General features: G+C 45.1%; 1 pseudogene; it reads right to left on the bottom strand.

The window, feature by feature from the left end:
* On the bottom strand, nucleotides 1,673-2,431 carry LOC100525233 (annotated as a pseudogene).

Below are 6,690 nucleotides of genomic sequence, written 5' to 3'. Positions count from 1 at the left end.
ACTTTCCTAAACTCACAGAGCTGGCCAGATCTTTTCTTTTTTTTCTAAAGCCTGACAACCCCCCCCCAAGATTTTTGTTTCACCTCTGACCTTGTATTTCTATCCCCAGAACACATATTTTGGATGGATTTTCCTGGGAATCTCGTTGTTAGAACCACTAACAGGTACTGAGTCTCTCTGTGGTACTAAGTACTTGGCAGACATTATTTCTCTACTCTCAGCATAGTTAGAAGATCACAGGTTTGATCATTGTTTAATCCCCAGCTCAGACTTCTATGAACTATATGACCATGGACGAGCTACTTCTCAAGGGTCAAGTTCCTCACTGGTACACAGTGGGACTACTGGTGCTAGGTCATTGTTCTGCTGGCTCCCTAAACCTGCATGGTAAGCATCAGCCTGAGTGCACTTTAAAAAAACAGAGGAAGGGAGTTCCCATCGTGGCTCAGCAGAAACGAATCTGACTAGCTTCCATGAGGATGCAGGTTTGACCCCTGGCCTCACTCAGTGGGTTAAAGATCCGGCATTGCCATGAGCTGTGGTGTAGGTTGCAGACTCAGTTCAGATCCTGCATTGCTGTGACTGTGGCATAGGCCAGTGGCTATAGCTCCAATTTGACCCCTAGCCTGGGAACTTCCATAGGTGCAGCCCTAAAAAGACCAAAAAAAATTAAAAAAATTTAAAAATAAATAAAATAAGTAAAATAGAAAGTGGAGGAGGAGGAGGACAGGATTCCAAACAGAGGTGCTGGCTGGTGAAGTCCTGTTTGTGAAGCATTCCCCGGGGCTGGTTGGAGCTGAAGGCAGGGGAAAGCAGGGTGCCATTCAAGGAAAAAGATTCTGGAAGGCACTGCGGATTAAAAAGATCTTCAGTGGATGGAGGGTTAGTAGAAATATTCTTGAAATAAATGGAAATCATTCAGATAGGGAGCGAGATAATTAGAATAGGATATGGAGTGAGAGCAGGGAGCTTTTGGGAAGAGCAAGCCAAAGGAAGTGTTGGTAGGTTCTGAGTCCTTGCCTGCTTTCAGTCTGCCCCCTGGATAAGCAGGGCTGAGAGACACACTGATGATGACAGCCAGTGCCTTCAAGTCAGACCTTCAGGGTTTTACGCAGGATGTTTGGGCCCAGAGCTTCATGCTGGGTTCAGATGTCCACACCCAACCCCATGTGGTGATGCTGACCTGCATGATTGAAAGAAAAGTTCTCGGAGCTCCTGTTGTGGCACAGTGGTTAACGAATCCAGCTAGGAACCATGAGGTTGAGGGTTCGATCCCTGGCCTTGCTCAGTGGGTTAAGGATCCAGCGTTGCTGTGAGCTGTGGTGTAGGTCACAGACATGGCTCAGATCCCGCTTTGCTGTGGCTCTGGTGTAGGCCGGTGGCTACAGCTCCGATTCGACCCCTAGCCTGGGAACCTCCATATGCCGTGAGAGTGGCCCAAGAAATGCCAAAAAGACAAAAAAAAAAAAAAAAAAAAAAAAAAAAAAGAAAGAAAAGTTCTCTTCATCTCACACATTGGCGCTTTGACTTGTGTTAGTACAAGCCTTTGAGCTGTTTATTAAAATTCTACCTCAGTTCCCTAGATGTCCTATATGATTGTTCTTTAGAGGTTGGAAAAGTGAAATATTTCTAGACAGAAAATGAAGTCAGGGTCTGATAAACCTGGATTTCCGGTCTGACCTTGTTAACAACCTCTCTGAGTTTCTCTGTCTCTAACGGGGGCAACATAATACCTTTCTTTCTTTCTTTCTTTCCTTCCTTCCTTCCTTCCTTCCTTCCTTCCTTCCTTTCTTTCTTTCTTTCTTTCTTTCAACAGTAATTTAAAGTTTATTCCAGCTATAATGCAGGTTATTCTGACTTTAAGGTAGCATCGCATAGCATACTTCTGAGTCCATTCCCGAGATATTCTGTTGTACTTACCTCTGTCTGTTTTATAGATCCGTGCAGTCTCTGGCGCTAGAGGGTCATCTGGGTTTGGATCGCATCGCAGTGAACAGATGGATAAAAGAACTTTAGAAATAGTTCAAGCAGGAGACCACCACGATCTTAGAATATTGAGACAAATACTGCCACTACTGTTAATATTTGGATGATAAATTCTTGTTGTAAATGCAGCCTTAGGTGGTTTGAAGGGGTAGTCTGTAGGAAAATGAATTGTCAAAAAGAATACATCACCTTGAGATGGGCTGTCATTAGGTCCCATAATTGTGGCTTGCCAATGAAACATATCATCCCCAACTGGACCTGCAGAACGTGGCCAAATCACGAAGTTCCTTATTCATCCGTTTCAGCACCATAGTTTGTGCTTTTCGTCTGGCTCCTCACTGTGCTCAAAGGTCCGGCCAAAACTCTTGATTATCAGGGCAGCCGGGAAGGATTGTCTCTTCGTCTCACACCGGCTCTGCCAGACACAGGCGCAGAGGGGCCGGGGCCTCCCTCAAGCTGTGGCCTCAGCTTCCTCGCTGCTTGGCAGCTGGTGCCTCCCCGGCCCTGCCCATAATACCTACTTTCCGGGGGTATTGGAGGAGTCCAGGTGAGAGAGTCTAGCACAGTCCCAAGCTTTTATTAGGCTCTTGATTCTTAAGCAAAGATTCTTAATTTTGATTGATTACCTAACACAAGGTAAAATGAGCAGCACTCATTTTAGGATCTATTTTATTCTATTTAGTTTTCAATACCTCTCATTGAATACCCGAAACATTAGACTATCAGTTGTTATTGTGTGAGTCCAGTTAAGAGCAGCATTTATTTTTTTTCCTTACCGTTCTTCCCTTTATTTTTAATCAAATTTTACTTCTTGGAGATCTGTGGGAGGAGTTCCTATTGTGGCTCTGTGGGTTAAGAGCCTGACTAGGGTCCATGAGGATGCGGGTTTGATCTATGGCCGCGCTCCATGGGTTAAGGATCTGGCACTGCTGGAAGCTGTGGCATAGGTTGCAGATGTGGCTCGGATCTGGTGTTGCGGTGGCTGTGGCATAGCTCTCAGCTGCAGCTCTGATTGGACCCCCTAGCCTGGTAACTTCCATATGTCGGAGGTGTGGCCATAAAAATTAAAAGAAAAGAAAAGAACTCTATGGGAACCATGGGCATAAACCAAAAGGTGGAATTAGGCCCGGAAATATTTTTTCTGAGTAAACTCAGATAGAAAGTTCTCTCAGATGTGGAAACCCTGACGCTTTCATCATCTATCACATGGCCACAGACGTTAATAACACTTTGCTCCCCTCTGCCGTGGTTTCTCCATTCCTCCCTCCCACTGTCACCCACATATGACATGGACGAAAGCTTCAGCCTCTCACATATCATGAGGTCCCCAGAGGGAGGCACCACCTGGCACCGAGTCACTACCCTTGAATTTAAAATATAGAGTCTTAGTGCTTGGAAACAGGTTTTTCTGGAAGCAGGACTAATCATGCTTAGATTTAACGCCTTTCCCCACCTAACACCTAGAGCCCTCCCTACCATGAGCTACACGCTGGGTTAAGAGCTTCCATGCACATTTAGTTGAATCCAAACAATTACCCCAATTGATCTCTGGGGCTGGAGAGGCTCAGGATTACCTCGTGGTCCCTCAGCTAGTAAATGGCAGAGCAGCAGCCTGGCCCAGAGCCCTCTCCAAGACAGCATTGGGGAATTATGGCGAAGGTTCCCCTTTCTGCAATATGGTGAAGAACCATCCCTCAGCCAGATCACTGTTCTCCATTATAAAACAGTTTTTTTATTTTAATTTTTTTTTTCCTTTTTAGGGCTGCACCTGTGGCATATGGAAGTTACCAGGCTAAGGGTCGAATCAGAGCTGCAACACTGGATCTTTAAACCACTGAGTGAGGCCAGGGATGGAACCCGCATCCTCATGGATGCTAGTCAGGTTCTTAACCCATTGAGCCACATTGGGAACCCCTTAAAACAGGTTTTTGAAAGTGCCGGTTGCACAATACCCCTCTTCTTCACAAAGCAAGAAACCATGGGCACCAAAATCAAAATGCGGCCACATGGGGAGGTAGGAATCACACAAATCTCATTTCTGTTCTGAACTGTGGGGAAGAGGATGCCCCTTCTTTCCCAGGTCCGGATTGCTATGCACACTATCTGCACAGGATAATGGACCCATCCGGCTCGCTCTCCTGATGACAGCCAGCCAATCATTTCAGGCTAATCACGCCCCTCGGCCCAGCGGCCCGCATATCTCAGTCTCCCTTCCCTTCCACTGTGGGAGAAAGAAAACCAGGAGAGCAAGCCTCTGGCCTTTAAGTGTTTGCACGGATGCCTGAGTGGAGTGAGGCGGGGAGATAAGGGGCATTTCAGGCGATTTCTTCTGCTTGTGTGAATAGCACATGATTGATTTCCAAAAAAGAAATTTATTTCCCTGCGGACGTATTTTTATCATTTGCTTGAATTCCTTGATGCCTTACTCACCATATGTATAGAAGAGCCAGGTCTCCTTCAGAGAGGATGGAAGGGAAAATGGATAACACTTTAAACTGGAAAAAAAAAAAAATATATATATATATATATGTATGTATGTATGGAAGGCACTGCCAGATAAAATGTTCTGTGACCTATAAGCTTTGGAATGGGTCAGAGGGATTATACTAAGGCTGACATTTAGAAATGATGAGATCCGTTGGCTGCTGTGTTTGCATGTAGCAGCCAAAATACCTTCCAGAGCTAGCCTTCCGGGGAGGCGGCCATGAAGCCCCGCTGAATAGCAGGCACTTTAACCCTGGGGGTGAGAGCCAGACTTAGAGTCACTTTGCGCTGACTTTTACAGGGTGAGATGACTTTATTTAAAGGGACGTATTCAATTTAGTTAAGCTCTCAAATTTATGTACTCCTAAAAAAAAAAAAAAGGGCTTAGGAGAGGCTAATATAAATGGAAATGCTTTCAGAGAGACTGATGGAGGGCAGGGAGGGCGGTGGGTGGTGGACAGGGGAGGAGTGGGTAGAGAAAGGGGAATTTGTATGCAATGAGTTTCTTGGACGCAAGCTTTTTTTGCCTCCCTCGTGCCCCCCCCCTCCAGGTTGCTGTGTTTAATATTTAGATGGGATTGAAACTCCTCGCTTGGGAAGCGTGAGTTCTGTGAGATGGAAACTTTGGGCAGTTTTCAGGACCCTTTTGTCACTCTGGGGTAAAGGTCAGTGATACATCAACTACACTGTAAGCGCCTCCGAAGCCACCCTTGAACAGGGCAACATATTCCATAAAGCAGTTTTCAGACCATAGTTGTTCCATGGTCATTTGCGTGGTGGAGGCTGAGCAGTGGAGTAGAGAAACATTAGTGCTGGTTGGGGAAGGTGTTTTTGCGCTTAAATGGGAGGACCAGGGAGTCTGATGCTCTGGAACTAAGTCTCCAAGCTGAGTCTCCTGAGAGGCAGACCTGACTTTGGGATGGTTTGGAAGCTGGATAATTTCCCCAGCTGGCTTCGTCCACAGTGGTTCTCTGCTTCTTGTCTCGAATTCTGCTGGCAATGGACCATTTGGGATCTCTTTCAGATTTCCCCAGGAAGGGCACTAGGGGTTGTCTAAGAGAGCTTGTGGCACAAGAGGCGAAGAGAGCTAAGGCTAGAAATTGCAAATGAAGCAGGTGCACTGAATAACTGAGAAGCCAGGGGTCAATATTGGTGAATATAATCTTTTCATCTAAGACTGTCTGTTTATAAAGTAGGATGATTAAAAAAAGTCTTTAACTGTAAACCTACACAGTCCAGTTCAGCTGTGTAATGTGCTGTTTAATTTGCCCCTGGCTTTGTAATTTCAAAGTAATTGTTTTGGTTCTTGGATTTTACTCAAAATTCAGGCAATTTCAAATGCTTCAATTCTTTCTTTCTGGCTTCTACTCCCATCTTTATTGCTTTAATTTTTTTTCCTGGTTTTTGTTTGTTTGTTTGTTTTCTCCCTCAGATTGCTCTGTGGTTCAGGTTCTAGTGGATTGGCTCTCCTCTCTTGCATCTGGTTACTGTCCCTTGTGGTGGACTATTTCCTTGGTTTCTTATGGATTCCACCTTCTGCACCTTTTCTCTTTGCTGATTCTAAGCTGTATCCTTCTGTGGTAATAAACCATAACTCTGATTGTAATGGCGTTTCTGAGTTCTATGAGTCCTTCCAGCAAACCATCAAAACCAAAGGTGGTCTTGGAACCTCACAATGCAGGACGGTACTCAGTTCCAACTCCACACTGTGCACAGTTCTCCCTACGGGGAATACAATCTCAACATTTAATACAAAATAGTTCTTATGTGTACAAGCCTAACTTGGAGATAATGCGGGTTCAGTTCCAGGCCATTGAATAAAGTAAATATTGCAATAAAGCTAGTCACATGAATTTTTTTGTTTCCCAGTACATATAAAAATTATGTTTCCTCTATACTTGTTCTATTAAGTATGTAACAGCATTGTTTAAAAAAACCCAATGTGCATACCTTAATTAAAAAACACCTTATTTCTGGAGTTCCCGTTGTGGCTCTGCGGAAACGAATCCGACTAGGAACCATGAGATCGTGGGTTCGATCCCTGGTCTCGCTCAGTGGGTTAAGGATACTGCGTTGCAGTGAGCTGTGGTGTAGGTTGCAGATGCAGCTCGGATCTGACATTGCTGTGGCTCTGGCGTAGGCCAGTGGCTACAGCTCCAATTCGACCCCTAACCTAGAAGCTGAGCAGGTGTGGCCCTAAGAAAAAAAAAAAAAAGACAA

Source organism: Sus scrofa, chromosome 7 (assembly GCF_000003025.6).
Source record: "Sus scrofa isolate TJ Tabasco breed Duroc chromosome 7, Sscrofa11.1, whole genome shotgun sequence".
Lineage (NCBI taxonomy): Eukaryota > Metazoa > Chordata > Mammalia > Artiodactyla > Suidae > Sus > Sus scrofa.
The sequence above is the reverse complement of the archived record's forward strand: the minus strand, read 5'-3'. Positions and strand labels throughout refer to the sequence as shown.